Below are 14500 nucleotides of genomic sequence, written 5' to 3'. Positions count from 1 at the left end.
AGGTCCTTGCACTTGTAAGGCAGGCCACCGAACCACTGAGCTAAATCCCCTGCCCTCAACACAACCTCTTTAGGAGAGTTTGGAGTGACTGAAATATTTCAAGCCCTATAAGCAACCAACATCCAGTCAAGATTGATGTACCCTACAAAATTATCTCTCAGATTTGATGGAGAAATAAGATACTTCCATGAAAAAGAACAGCTGAAGAAATTCATGACCATCAAACCAGCACTCCAAAAAATTCTCAAGGATATCCTAGAGACAGTAGAGATAACAATGCCAAAAAGCCCAACTGAATGAATCTACCAGGCAAGACAACAATTAAATAGAATGGAAAAAAGGACATTGAGAGCAGAAAAATAATATAACAACAAGGATAAGTCAATACCTATCAAATATAACCACCAAGGTGAATGGTCTCAATTCAACAATAAAAAGAAACAGATTAGCAGAATAAATCAGGAAATAAGAACCAACAATATGTCACATACAACAAATACATTTAACAAAAAAATAAATTCAAGGACTGAAAATCAAAGGGTGGAAAACAATACTCCATGCAACAGGAACCCAGAAAAAAGAAGTAGCTATTCTAATCACAGATAAAGTGGATTTCAAGCCAAGATTAATCAGAACAGACAAGGAAGTTCACTACATACTGATTAGAACAATTCAACAGAGAGAGATAACAATCAAATATATATGCACCAAATACTGGCACACTCAACTTCATAAAATAAGCACTAATGTACATGAAGAACCAGACAAGCACCAATACAATTGTAATGGGGACCTCAGTACCCTATTGTCACAAATAGACTGATCAACCAGACCAAAAATCTGCAAAGAAATATATATCAAAATTGAGCTAAACCTTTGAACAAATGGACTTAGTAGGTATCTATAGAATGTTCCACCAAACAGTGACAGATATACTTTCTTCTCAGCTGCATATGGCACTTCCTTCAAAATAGACCAAACAGTAGCCCATAGAGGACTGATAGCAAACCTTTTGTAGACCAAGTGCCCAAATTGCAACCCAAACCCATTTATTTATTGCAAAGTGGCAACACAGCAGCTATACCTGGATACTGAGGTTTTAGTTTAGAAAAAAGAAACTGTTATCCAAATGCTTGGCTGCTCAGGTGACCTGGCTTGCATGCCAACAGAGAGGGCTCTGCATGCTTGCTGCAGCATATGTACCTACCATAGGCTCACCACCACTGCCATAGAGCATACTTAAACAAATGAAAAGGAATCAAAATTATCCCACATGTATTATCAGATCATAGTGCAACGAAACTAGAAATAAATGGCAAAAGTCAACACAGGAACAGCAAACCCATGGAAATTAAACAATACACTCTGGAATAATCAGTGGGTCACAGATGAACTTAAGAAATTGGACAGTTCCTACAATCAAACAATAATGCCAGTCTGACAAACCAGAACCTATGGGACACAATGAAAGCAGTCTAAAGAGGGAAGTTTACAGTGGTGAATTTCCTCATCAGAAAAGTAGAACAAGCTCAAATAAGTAACCTAATGATACACCTCAAGATTCTAGAAAAACAAGAACAATTCAAACTCAAACTTGGTACAAGGAAGGAAATTATAAAGATCAGAGCAGAAATTAATGTAATAGAGACTAAAACATCAATGCAATGAATTAATGAGTCAGAGTTGGTTATTTGTAAGATTAAATAAAATAACAAACCCTTAGCCACTTATAAAAAAACGAAAGAGAAGACCCAAATCCATGCAATTAGAAATGAAAAGGATAAAATCATAATGGATTATGCAGAAAATCTATTTCCTGTCTTATTATTCCTTTTATTTGTTTCTCTTGACTAATTAGCTAGCTAATGTTTTCAGAACTATGTTGAACAAGACTGGTGACAGTGGGCATACTTGTTTTGTTCCTGATTTTAGAGTGAATGCTTTCAGCTTTTCTCCATTTAGTGTGATATTGGATGTTGATTAGTCATAAGTGGCTTTTATTAAATTGATATAAAGGTCCTCTCTTCTAAAAGCAATACGGCTGTTTTATCACAGTAGCTTTTTAGTGTAATTTTTTCAGGGATTGTGATGTTCCCTGCCTTCCTTTTGCCCAGAATTATTTTTGCTATTCTAAGACTCTTCTGGCTCTAAATGAATTTTAGGATTGTTTGCTCTATTTCTGTGAGGTATGCCACTGATTTTTTGATTAGGATTGCATTAAATATGTATAACAATTTTGGAAGTATTATGATTTTCACTTCATTGGTTTTTCCTACCCTAGAACAAGGGATATCTTTCCATTTTCTGATATCCTCTTTAATCTCCTTTTCAAGATTACTATATTTTCAATGCAAAGGTATTTTACTTTCTTTGTTAGATTGGCTTCTAAGTATTTCATTTCTCTTGATGCTGTTGTGAAAGGTGTTTCCCTAATCTCTCTCAGTGAATTTGTCATTTGCGTAGAGGAATGCTATTGATTTTTGAGTGTTGAGTTTGTATCCAGCTATCCCACTGAATTTGGTTAATAAATCTAGGAGTCTTTTGGTGGCATTTCTGGGTCTTCTATGTGGAGTATAATGTCATCTGCAAATATAATGATATTGTAACTTCTTCTTTTCCTATCCTTATTCTTTTTAGTTCTTTCTCTTGTCTTATTGTTCTGGCTAATGTTTCCAGAACTACTGTACATTGAACCATAGTGGTGATAGTGGGCATGCTTGTCTTGTTCCTAATTTTAGAGTGAAAGCTTTCAGTTTTTTTTCCATTTAGTACGATGTTGACTGTTGCTCTTTCCTATATGGCTTTCATCAGATCAAGTTAAAGACCATCAATTTAATTTTCTTTAGGGTTTTTAAAAAATCATGAATGGGTGTTGGGCTTTGTCAAATGCTTTTTCTGCATCTATTGAGAAGATCATATAATTTTTGTCCTTGGCTCTGTTAATATAGTGTATTATATTTATTGATTTGCATATGTCGAACCATCCCTGAATCCCAGGATGAATCCTACTTGGTCATGGTGTATTACCTTCTTGATGATTTGCTGCATCCCATTTGCCAGTATCTTATTGAGGATTTTTGCATCTATGTTCATTATGGAGATTAGCCTGTAGTTCTCTTTTTTGATTGGATCATTCTCTGGTTTTGGTATTGGGGTAGTGCTTTCTTCCAAGAATGTCTTTGGGAGTATTGGTTCCTTTTCAGTTTAAGAGTTTGAGAAATAGTGGCATTAGGACTTCTCTAAATTTCTTTTAGAATTCAGCAGTGAAACAGTCAGGACCTGGCTTTTCTTTGTTGGTAGGTTTTTAATTACATCTTTAATTTCATTGACATTGATTTATTTAAATTTTTATATCTTCTTGATTCAGTTTTGGTAATCATATCTATGTAGGCATCTGTCCATTTCTTCTGTGTTTTACATCTTATGAGAATACAGGTTCTTGAAGTAGGTGTCGATGATCTCTATGTATTTCTGTAGGATGTGTAGTGATTTCATCCTTTTCATTTCTAATTCATGAATTTGAGTCTTTTCTTTCCTTTTTTTGATAAGGTTATCTAAGGAGTTGTCAATTTTATTTAATCTTTCAAAGAACCAACTCTAGATTCTTTGTATTGTGTTTTTAGTCTCCATTGGATTAATTTTTGCTCTGATTTTTATAATTTATTTCCTTGTACAAGCTTTGGGCTTAACTTGCCCTTCTTTTTCTGAAGTTCAACATTAGGTTGCTTATTTGAGCCAGCTCTGTTTTTCTGATATGGGTATTCACTACTATGAATTTCTCCCTGACTCCTGGCTTGTGGTTTGACAGAGAAGGGCAGAAATTACAGAGACAGTGTGTGGAGGGGTTGAATTCAGAGGCTTCCAGTGAGAAACATACCAGTGGACTGGAACAGTGGATGCTGTGAAGTAGAAGACCTGGTGAGTGACTCTACTTCATGCATCCCAAAGAGAGGGTGGTTGGCCAAACACCATTTTAGGGAGGGGCCAACTGAATCTGGGACTCAGAGCAGCCATGGGTTGGCCTTATCTCAGGGCTCCTAGGAACTGAGTGAGTCAGGCAGAACTACAGGAGACATTCAAGGTCGGGGAGCCAAGATCAGGCCAAGAAGAGACACTGAACATGTTGTAAGCTGAACATCTCAGGCCCCAATCTCACAGCAAGAGGCCAAGATCAGCCTGAACTTCTGTGAAATTGAAAGGATCAGAATTGGCAATGTGCACTATTCCTATTGCAGGCTTGCTGGGACTGTCCATCACTTCACCCTAATCCTATTGCAGGCTTTCTGAGATCATCCAGCCACAGATCTGGGCTCTGTTTGCCTGTTATCTACCAGTGACAGCAGAGACATGCCATGAATTGGAAACCACCACAAAATTGTAGACTAAAGAAGATAACCATAGGCTTAAAAATCACAGAAAAATCTTTTTCAAACATATCTTTACTGAGGTATATGTTTTTATAACTTATAAAATCCATCCATTATAAGTGTATAATTCAATAATTTATAGAGTTGTGCAACCATGACCACATCCAGGCTTTAGAACATCTTCATAAGACTAAAAGATCCTCTGTAACCTTTTGTAATCAGTCCCCATTTCCACTCCTAGCCTCAAGAAACCATGAATTTGCCTTCTGTCTCTGTATATTTGTCTTTTGTAGAGATTTCATATGAATGGGATTATAATCTCTATAGCTTTTTGCATCTGGCTGCTTTTACTTAGCATTAGGTTTTCTTTCAAATTTAAACATAATTTACAAACCATAAAAATTCAGTATTTTAACATAATAACTTAGGTTTTAGTATATTCACAGGGTTACAATTGTCACCACTATCTGATTTCAGAATATTTTCATCACACCAACCTCCCCCCCAAAAAAAACCCAAACCCATTTATTATTACTGGATTCTCATCTTATCTCCCACACTATGCTGCTGGAAGCTAGTAATCTATTTTCTGTCTCTATGGATTGCCCACTCAGGACATTTCATATAAATGGAATAATACAGTTTGTGGTCTTTTGTGTCTTACTTTCATTTAGCATAGTGTTTGCAAGTTTCGTTTGTTTAAAAATTTTTTTAATTAAAAGTTTTTATTAGTACTTGTTTGAAGTATATAATGCTTATCTTCTTTGCGTGGAGTTGATACCTGTACATAACACATTTTAATTCCTTATTTCATTCCCTTTCCCTCCTCCATTGCTCTTACCTTTTGATCCCCTTTTCCTTTGAGAAAGATCTATCTCCCATTCTCTATTATCAATCTTTTATTTTGCTCTTCATTGATATTTAAGCTTCTGTCTGATTTATTTAATTCATTTTTATTATGGCCTCAAGGTGCATGCATTTTCCTACAAATGACTCAAGTTTTATCTTTCTTTATGGTAGAGGAGTACTCCATTGAGTATAAATGCCACATTTTCTTTATCCATTCATCTGCTGCTGGACATATAGGCTGCTTCCAAGATTTAGCACCCATTTCCTACAGATGCTCAAACTTATGCTATATGGCAGAATAGTACTCTGCTGTGTATAAATACCACATTTCATTTATTCATTCATCTATTAGTAGACATTCAGACTGCTTTGAAGAATTAGCTATTATGAATTGTGCTGTTATAAACATGGGTATGCATGTATCATTAAGGTAATGTCTTTAACTCTTGGAAAGATGCGTATAAGGGAAATTACTAGGTCAAATGGAATTTTATTTATTTATTTATTTAGCAATCTCCATACTGATTTCTGTAGTGGTGTATCAGTTTACATTCCTACCAACAAAGAAGAAGTGTTCTTTCTTCCCCACAGCCTTTCTAGCATTTATTATTGGTTGGCTTCTTGATGATACCTATTCATTCTTCCAGTTCAGTGAAGAATGCTGTTGGTATTTTGATTGAAATTGTGTCAAATCTATATGTCAATTTTGGAAGCATATCCGTTTTGCTTACATTAGTTCTGACTCTTCAGGGACAGAGGATATCTTTCCATTTTCTGATGTCCTCTGCTCAAATTAAAAAAAAAAAGATTTTACTTGTAAGCCTGGTTTCCTAGACGTCCTATTTAGGTCAAGATAGGTTAATGGTCAGCTAATGATTTGTCTTTTGACACCACTGATCAGTATGTCTTCCACACTTTTCTAATGAAATTGTATGTGGATTGAGAAACACAAATAAAGTTAAAGGAGTTTTCAAGCCTTCCCTGGTTTGCGTTTTGCTAGGCCTTTTCATCGATCCTGTATCTGTGCATGGCCTCACGTTCAACCAAGGAAATGTAAATAACTAGGGCTCTCTCTAACACCCTGAGCTTGAATGGAGTCTTGCTCATGCACATAGTCTTCCAGACCACCAGGGCTTTGTGGGAATTTATCAAGTTCCACTGTAGCTGCTTTTTTCCTGGGTCTGTCTGCTAAACATTTGGCAGATGTGCTATTCTGCTGCTTGTCCCAAGCAACATCGTGACTTCAGGTAACTGATGTTGGCTTTCCCTGATAATATGCCACTGAACTTGCTATTTTTTCAAACATCCCTGGGCATGGGAACCTTTATTTATGTATATTCATTCCTAGTCAAGTAATTCCCAGTCAGCAGCCAAATTGTTTTTTTATTTTTTTGTGGCTTGCCTTGCTCTGTTCTTGTAAAATCTGCTCTAAGGGATTTGGGAGGGGAAACGGGAGCTGCCTCAGGCTAAACATGATAGAGTCCCACTATTGTTAATCAAGGTTCAATAGGTTTTCTTAAACATTTTAGTTTAATTTGAGTCTCTTTCTTGAGCCCTGAAATGCTTGTTTTTGATAATCTTGTACAGTTTTATCATTGCTCTAAAGAAGAGAGGATTTATTGATTCTGCCACTCCAGAATTCCTGAGTGATCTGTGTTTCTCATCCAAGAACTAACCAGGCCTGACCTGGCTTAGCTTCTGAGATCAGATGAGATTGGGTGCATTCAGGGTGGTATGGCTGTAGACAGTGATCTGTGTTTAGTTTGGCACGGGGGATCGAACTTGGGACCTTGCGCTTGCCAGGCAGGTGCCAGAACCACTGAGCTAAATCCCCAGCCCCAGTGATCTGTGGTTTAAAAGATCATTCTTATGTGTTCTTACTGCAAAAATGACAAATATGTGAGGTAATGCTATATTAAGTAGTTTGATTTAGTCATTCCACATTCCATGCTATTTAAAAAGATCATGTTGTGTGTCATAAACATATACAATCTTGTTTGTGAATTTAAAAATAAAGATCATTCTGAGAACAGTGAAGGACTGATTTTGGGAAAGGGATATAGTCAGGAGTATAGGATTGTTTTCAGCAGCATTTTGTAATCTGTAACTAGGAATGGAGAATAAAAACAATTCAGTTAATTTGTGGGTAAGGATTGACAAAGAGTTATGGTGGGTGAAAAATCAAGGAGACAGGAGAATTGAGAGTATTGATTTTTGACATTGAAATATGAACTGTATATGAAATCTTACCTAGGTCGAAAAGGAAATCAAGTCCAAGGAGACATAATGGCCTTGGAGAATACATAAAAGATTTAGTGAATTAAAGGCCTTCAGGAAGTTGAAGGGTAAATTCAGGGAGCATAATGTATAGGAGAGGTAGAAAAATAGGAAGAGAGCAGAATCTGGTTTTGTAGGTGGAACCATTCTTGGGGGGGTGGAACCATTCTAGGTGTCACTACAGAAATGGAGGATTGAAATGGAATTGAGAAAAATAAATTATAAAAGGAGACATCAAAGAGCTGTGAGGTTTGGAAGTTAGATTGTCAATGGGGTTAATGAAGGCTTTGGGGATTAGAAGAGGAAAAGAAAACAGGTTATACCAAAGTCATCAGTCAGTATAGAGGAATTACGGGGGTGGAACCATTCTAGGTGTCACTACAGAAATGGAGGATTGAAATGGAATTGAGAAAAATAAATTATAAAAGGAGACATCAAAGAGCTGTGAGGTTTGGAAGTTAGATTGTCAATGGGGTTAATGAAGGCTTTGGGGATTAGAAGAGGAAAAGAAAACAGGTTATACCAAAGTCATCAGTCAGTATAGAGGAATTACTTGAAGATATACATTTAACATTGAGAGCATGATAAAAAAGAAACCATTGAGGCAAGATAGTAAAGTTTGGGATTTAGTAAAAAATGAAGAGATGCAAACCTGATTTTGACATTTGAATAAAGGAAAATAAACAGCCTGAAACTCATAGCTTTGCAAGAGAAATAGCACCATTTGATATGACAGAATTCAGGTAAGGAGTGGAGATAGAAGATCAATGGATGGATATGACCAAAGGCTAAAAGTAATTAGGAAATGGTGAATAGTTTTTTTTGTTTGTTATTTTGTTTTGCTCAATTATACAGTATAATTAGGTATATAATAATAAGATAATATTAGAATCTAGGTGATTAATTTGCATCCAGGATATAACTAGAGTCATTATTGTTAAAAATATTATTAGCTAGACAGGATGCTAAAGAAACTTTTAAAAATTATTTTGACTAGATCTTAGGGAAATTTAGCAACTAATATTGCTGGCTGGGAAGCAATTTGACAGCTTTAGAATACTGTGACTATAACAGATGTAAAATTAGGTATCTGGGAATGTAGCTCAGCTTTAGATGATGTGCCTAGCATGTGGTAGGTCCAGAGATCAATCTATAGCACCCATCAAAGTGGCATCAGTATATATTTGGTAAGTTATTAATGGTCAACATTGAAATTGATCTTGACTGTAGATGATAATTTTGATTAAGGATAAAGTTTAGTATAAAACAAATTATTCCTGATCTGTGTCCAGGAGACTGTGATTCATTTTTTCCTCTTTGTAATTGGAAAATTAGAGCTTTAAAAATGTACTGATTCTTTTCGAATAATCTTTTTGCTGTTCTTTATCAGGACCATTTATAGAATATATAGAAGTTATCTCTAGAAGCACAGAAGAAAAATGTAAAGCAAAAGTGATACTGATTGGGGATGTAGAGCTCCAGTTATGAAAAATGTAAGAAGATTAACTGCCATGAGGTTAACCTGAAATATATTCAGTTTTTTATATTATTTGTTATGGACTGAACAAATGATAGAATAATTTAATATTGAAGTGCACAATTGTTGGTGATGAGATGGAACTAGAAGCACAGAAGAAAAATGTAAAGCAAAAGTGATACTGATTGGGGATGTAGAGCTCCAGTTATGAAAAATGTAAGAAGATTAACTGCCATGAGGTTAACCTGAAATATATTCAGTTTTTTATATTATTTGTTATGGACTGAACAAATGATAGAATAATTTAATATTGAAGTGCACAATTGTTGGTGATGAGATGGAAGAGGGCAGCTGTTTAGCTAGAAAGGAGCCTTATAGCTGTTTCTATATTAATACTATGTATTTGATATTAATTGGCAACAGCAGAAAAATTATTGATCACCAAGCCGGGTACTTATTAAGCTGATTTACTGTGAAATAATATGGAGGAGTCAAATGGTTACCCTAAGGGATTTAGTACAATATTTCTTCTTTTTTGTCATTCTAGCAACCTTAAGAAAAGCAATAACAAAAACATGTTGCTTGTTCAGCCCTCTGTCATTTGTAACCTGGGATGTTGAGCTCTTCGACAGTCAGTATTCCAGTTTGTGAGGATATCTGTGTCTATGTGGTCTAGCCAGGTGAGTAGTCCCTATGGATTAGTTACACGGTATTTGTCTCTTTCAAAAATAACAAGAAAGAAAAAAAGCAAAGAAGAAGAATAAGAAAAAATATAGATATGAATCTTAGACCCTAGAGGAGAAGTTCAGGCTTGGGTCACCAACAGCAGAACAGAGGGAGAGGGCCCGGAGGGTCATACTGGGATACAGCAGAGTGGTATTCATGCAACATAAAAACTGGGAGAACTGGGAGAACTAAGTGTTTTGAAACCTGGCTTGACTTCAAGAATGAAGAAAATTAGTTTAACTGCAGTAAAAATATCTATGAAGGCAAAGTTAAATAAAAAGGAAGTATGCTTTGAAGTTAAAAGAGGTAGAAGTTTACTTATAATGAAGTATCTTTTTATAATAAAATATTAGCTATGTAGACATTATAATCATATCTCAAAGATTTTCAAAAAATATTTAATGGTTGGAATAATGAATTCTAGCTCTCTTGTTTACCAGCTATGTGATTATGTGACAATTACCTACATTCTCCAAACCTCAGTTTCTTTTACCAAGTAAACTAAAGATACTTACATGGTTGTTGTAGGAATTGAAAAAAAAAAAAACACGTAGCATAGTGTCAGGCATGTACTCAGAGCTCAACAATTTGCCACTATCATCAGGCAGTGGAAAGGAGATTTAATAATTAGTTATTTCTTCCCAGAGCAGCTTGCAGAAGTTTCAGGGTCAGACCTTCTTGGGGATCAGTCTACATTTAATGTGAATTTAGCCCATTTAAAAAAGATAATTCTGTTTGTTTGCTGGGTTTGTAAGAAATTATATCCTTCATACATACTCCTTCCAGAATAGTACTTTTTATTTTACGTTTTGGTACTGGGGATTGAATCCAGGATCTCGTGTGTGCTAAGCACACTTGCTAACACTGAATTACATCCCGGGCCTAAGGTTGAAATGATATTAACATTTTTTGTTAGCATTTACTATTAGAATTTTTAATATTTTTGCTGCATCATATTTTTTAAACTATTTTTATTGGTACATTTGAGGTATAAAATATAATGACATTCATCATTGGAGATTTATACCTTTACATGATATATCTGGTTCTTGTTTTTTCCCCATTCCCCTGCTCTCCCTTCAACCCCTCCACCCCTTCCTATTTACAAAGATTTTGTTTCCATGTTTTCCTTTTCTCATATTAATTCCATTCTCTTCTTTCCTTATCCCAACCCCTCCTGCTTCCCCTTCCCCTTTGGACCTTTTCTTCCTATTTCACATTATCTATTATGCCTTTCAATCCTTATTTACACTTTTGGTTTCTCACACCAGAGAAACTATTTGTTATTCACACGTCTGTCCTATTTATTTCACTTAAGAGTATCACCTCAATGTGCCTCCATTTATCCATACATGTCTCTAATTTCTCATTTTTCATGGTTGAGTAGTACTTGATTTTATTCAAAACAACAGCAACAAATTTTCCAGTCTCCAGTTGATGGACAATTGGGATGTTTCCGAGTTTTAGCTATTACAAACTGTGTTACTATGAACATGGGTGCACGTATATTGCTGATGATTCTTTTAAATTCTTTTGGGAAGATACCCAGAAGAGAAGTAGCTGGGTCAAATGGGACTTCTAATGCTACTTCTTTGAGGTATCTCCACACTGATTTCCATAGTGGATGCACCAATATACACTCTCACCAACAGTGTAGCAGGGTTCATTTTTCCCCAAAGCCTCACCAGCATTTGTTATTGGTTGATTTCATAATAGCAGCCATTCTTTCTGAGGTGAGGTAAAATCTCTGCATTGTTTTTATTTGCATCTCTTGAATGACTAGTGATGTTGAATATTTTTTCATGCTTATTTTCTACTTTTACTTCTGTGTCTGAGAAATGTCTGTTCATTTTAGATGCTCATTTTTGAATTGGGTCTTTAAATTTGGGAGGCCTGATTTGTTTTAAGTTCTTTATATATTCTAGAAAATAGTCCTTTGTCTGAGGAACAACTGGTAAAAATTACTTTCCCATATTGTGGGTTGTCTCTTCACATTGTTTGTGGTTTCTCTTGCTGTGCAAAAGCTTTTTAATAAGAAGAGAGCCCACTTGTTGATTCTTTGTGCTAGTTCACGTGTGACTGAAGTTTGCTTCATGAAGTCTTTTCCTATGACAATGTATTCAAGAGTTCTACCTAATCTCTCTTCCAGCCGTTTTAGTGTTTCTATTTTAATATTTCAATATTTAATCCATTTCAATTTTAGTTTAGTGCATGGTGAGAGATATAGGTCTAATTTTCATCTTTGGCAAGTTGAAAACCAGTTTTTCTATCACCATTTATGAAAGAGGCTATCTTTCCTCCAGTGAGGATGGTTGGGTCCTTTTTCAAAGATGACATGGCTGAGTATGTCTGGAGTTGTTTCTGCATCTTTTAATCTGTTCCACTGGTCCCTGGGTCTGTTTTTTGCCAGCACCATGCTGTTTTTATCACAGTAGCTTTGTAGTATAGTCTCTAGTTGGAGACTGTGATACCCCCTGTCGTGTGTCTGTTGCCTAGAATTGCTTTTGCTATTCTAGGTCTCTTCTGGTTCCAAATGAATGTTTGGATTATTTTCTCTGGTTCTTTGAAATATACTGTTGGGATTTCAATTGGGGTTGCATTGAATCTATATAGCAGTTTTGGAAGTATGGCCATTTTCATTATATTGGTTCTTCCTACTCAGGAGCAAGGGATGTCTTTCCATTTTCTTTTTGTTTTGTTTTGTTTTTTGTTTTTTGAGACAGGGTCTCAGTATGTAGTTGAGACTGACCTGGAACTCACTATGTAGCTCAGGCTGGTCTCAAACTCACAGTGATCCTCCTGCCTCAGCCTCCCGAGTACTGGGATTACAGGCCTGTGCCACCACGCCTGGTGCAAGTGTGTTTCTTAATATGCAGCATATTGTTGATCTTGCTTCTTCACCCATTCTGCAACCCCAGAATGGTGAATTGGTGAATTGAGACCATTAACATTGATGATTATAACTGATATGTATTGAGTTATCCTTGTCATGACTTTTCCTTTTTTTTTTGGATTCTCCCCTTTGCATTTAATTTCTTGTCATGGCTGATGGATTCATTCTTCTGGGCTTCCTGGGGTTGTGGTCCTCATTGCCTTTTCCTAGGATATTATTTTTAAACGTTTGGAGTGCTGGTTTGGTGTTCATGAAGTTTGATAGTATCTTATTTCTGTATCAATTTTGAAAGATAGTTTTTCAGGGCACATCAATCTTGGTTGGAGGTTGTGTTTTTCTGGGGTTTGAAATATGTCATTCCAAGGTCTTCTTGCCTTGAGGGTTTGTGTTGAGAAGTCTGCTGTAATTCTAATGGGCTTTCCTTTGTATGTGATTTGTTTGTTTGCTCTAACTGCTGGTAGAATTTTGTTCTTCTGTTGGGTTTCTGGAATCTTAAATATTATATGCCTTGGTGCAGATTTTTTTTATCATGGCTAGTTGGAGTCCTATATGCCTCACTTATCTGTATGCCAAGTTCTTTCCCCGTGCTTGGGAAGTTTTCTGCCATTACTTCTGTGAGCAGATTTTTAAAATCTCATTTGCACTCTCTCCTGTTTCTTCATTGACTCTGATCAGTCTTATATTAGTCTTCTTTTCATCATGTAGCAGCTGCTGGATTGATTTCTCATGGTCTCTTACTATTTTTAAGAAATTTTTCTTTTCCTCATGTTTAATTGCAATCCTATCTTCTATATCTGATATTCTGTCCTCACATTGGCTTATTCTGCTGTGTAAGCTATCAATGGAGTTTTTAATCTCCTGGATAATCTGTTTGCATCAGTTTTATGGATTCCATTTGTTTCCTATGTTGGGATTCCATCGTGTTCCTCAGCTCCTCTATGCTTTTTGTCTGTGTCTGCTCTAGAGTTATTAATCATGTCTTACATTATAGAAAAAAATCTCTATTGTTATCTGAGAAATTATTTCTGATTTAATTTTTTCCAGATCCTCTTTCATTGCCATTTCAGGGTGTCCAGGTGTTTGAGTATCAGATTGTTCCATCTCATTGCCCTTTGGGGTTGCCCTAGGTGATCTAGAAGTCTGGTTTTGAGGCTTGTTCACATGTGTTGCTATTTCAATAGATGCAGCTTGTTTGCCCGATGGTCTTCAATTCTCAGCAAGCCACTGAGAGGCCTTGTTTCTGCTGCTCACCAATGTGCCAATTCCTGTGTTCATAATGGTGACCTCTCTTCCCCTGTGCTGTCCTGTTGTCTCAACAGGGTTCTGTCTGGGGCCTGTGTACACTTGGGATGGTATCTGGGCATGCCTCTGGCTGAGGTCTGCCCCCAACTTGGTAGCTCTTGTCTGGGAGGGCCTTTGGCTGGGAGCTGTGCACCCAAGTTGCTGGTGTCTGAGTGGGCTTAAGGCTGGGATCTGCATGCACTTACCAATGGTATGTGTGCAGGCCTCTGGCTGTTGCCTGCCTGCCTACATAGCTCTTTTCCAGGCAGGTGTTTGGCTGAGACCTGTGGGCCCAAGCTGCTGGGGTCTGGGCAGGTCCCTGGCTGGTACCTTCATGCAACTGCACAGCTATGGTCCATACAGACTTCTTTCCAGGATCTATGCCCTCTTATAGATGGAATCTGAGTGGGCCTCTGGCTGTTGTTGTGTGCTTGTGCAGCTCTTCTCAGAGTGAGTGCCTTGCTTGGATATGCATGCACTGACCGATGGAATCTGGGCAGGGGCTCTTGCATCATATTTTGAATGTTTTGGAAACTAAAAAAGTGGTGAACAGGGCCAGGGATTTAGTTTAGTGGTTCTGCTGCCTGCACAAGGTCTCGAGTTTGATCCCTGGAAAAAAAAAAAACTGAA

This window comes from Fukomys damarensis, unplaced genomic scaffold (genome assembly GCF_012274545.1).
Source record: "Fukomys damarensis isolate Sample0158 unplaced genomic scaffold, DMR_v1.0_HiC HiC_scaffold_39, whole genome shotgun sequence".
Lineage (NCBI taxonomy): Eukaryota > Metazoa > Chordata > Mammalia > Rodentia > Bathyergidae > Fukomys > Fukomys damarensis.
This window is presented reverse-complemented; position numbering follows the sequence as displayed.